The sequence below is a fragment of the Mandrillus leucophaeus genome, unplaced genomic scaffold, assembly GCF_000951045.1.
Source record: "Mandrillus leucophaeus isolate KB7577 unplaced genomic scaffold, Mleu.le_1.0 Scaffold705, whole genome shotgun sequence".
NCBI lineage: Eukaryota > Metazoa > Chordata > Mammalia > Primates > Cercopithecidae > Mandrillus > Mandrillus leucophaeus.
In genome coordinates, this window is record NW_012107642.1 from 1,289,070 (window position 1) to 1,291,126 (window position 2,057).

The following is a 2,057-nucleotide window of genomic DNA, read 5'->3' on the forward strand; positions in this document are numbered from 1 at the left end:
GACTTGTTTTAAATAGATTATCAAATTTTTATTTAACTGCTTTTGAAAATACCTCATGGTTGCCTCTTCCTTCTGCTGGAGGAGCAACTTTAGAGAGCTTGTCCTAGGTTACTCAATTTCAAAGCACACCCAGGAAGTTGGTGGGGAGTCCCAGGCTCCCCAGTTGGGCCACCTCATTATCGCTCCCAGGATGGAGCCCTCAAAATAGCAGCAGAGCTCACCTTTTGCCTGGTAATCCCCCATAGAAAAAGGAGCCTTGGTTTGAAAGGCAACCTTCCCAGCAGTTCCTCACTGCCCGCACTCAATATCAAGTACTTTTCAAAAATCCATGTCTCCCACCAAAGTGCTACCTGCTCCCAAACGCCTTTCTCTGAAGAATAAACAGTTTAAGGTGAGGTAATTGTTCTGGATGAGGTAGTTGCACTAACTCACTTTCTTCTGAGGAAAAGGAGGATAATAGGCAAGAAAAATTGATTCCCTGATAAGCACATGTGCCAGCCCTGACACATGAATGTCTGTGCAAGAAGCCGATTGTTTCCTCTAGTCGCCTTGCAGCTCAATAAAAGGTTTGGGACCTAGTCAAGAAAACCAAGCTCTGGGGAGTGGATGCTTCAAAGCAAAGACTGATGTGGGGCTGGCTAGGGACTTGCCTGGAAATCTCTTTAGAATCTTGGTAAATGAGGGTTTTGTCCTTTTCTGCTCAGAAGGTGAATTGAGAATTAATCTACCAAATACGCTTTACCTGTCTTCTGGAAAATAGTCATTCATCGCCTGACTTTCCGTATTCTTCAGGACCATGTGGCAGTTCTGTCACAAATGAGGATTTTCTAAACAAAAAAAAAAAAAAAAAAAAGAAGGAAAAAAGAATTACTGTGTGTCCAAGAGACTATTTAAGTCTTTCTACTGACCCACTGGGGGCAAAAATAAAATCAGTTTTATTTTGAAATGGGATATAAGTAATAGATAAGCTAATTTTAGGTTAATAATTCAAGTAAAATTGCAATGACAAATGAGAGTGAAGAGGGAAATTAATAACCATTGAGCACATACCATGCTCAAGGATTGAGTTTTTCATGCAAGTTATTATTTTAAAGCAGAACCAAATCCTGCAAGGTGGGCATTATTATTCCTATTTAGTGAGTGAGGAAAGTCAGATTGAGTTTAGAGGTGATTTGCCCAAGATCACATTAGTAAGTGGCTGAACATCATGAATGATACACTAATTTGTATAATTCTACACCCAAGATGAAGGCTGAGGTAGCATCCATTCAATCAGGTTTTCACAGATAGACTTTCCACCTCATCCTTCTCAGAACTGTTTAGATACTGGGTTGAAAGAGTTGGATCTTCAGTATTATACACACTGTATTAATTGCACATCATATATTATGCTCCGGATAGTAATATACCCTATATTAATCCAATCCTGGCTATTGTTAAACATGTGTGACTAGTACTCTGTTCCATTATGGAGAAATATTTATATCTATTTGGAGAAATGAGCTGAGTAGTTGCTACCCAGGATCACTGTCTCTGGTCAACAAACAGCAAGATGTAATAGAAGAACTGTCCTGAGATTCAAGACAGACAGAGGCTAGGCCTTGACACTATCAGGGACTGGTTAGATAGCCTGGACCAAGTCAAGATCTCCTATTTCCTCTTCTATAAAATGAGAATGTTTAACTAGATGATTTTAAGATCAATCCTATTTTAGGAGCCATCAATTTTAACTCTACCATGTTATAATTTTGAAAACCCAAAATACTCAACTCATGATGATTCTGCCCCCATGACCTAATCATCTCCCAAAGGCCTCACCTCCTAATATCATCACATTGGTGATTAGGTTTCAATATGTGAATTTTGGGGAGAGGCAAACATTCCAACCATAGCACCAGGTAATATTGATTCAATTAATAGGCTTTATGAAATGTTTCTCTCAATTATTTGTAGTTTGAATTTACTACACCCATTTTCTAACACTCTACTCATAAAGATAAAGAGGTAGAAAGCTTCTACTTCCATTGCCATTTGATCATCTCTAGCCCGGCAAGTTC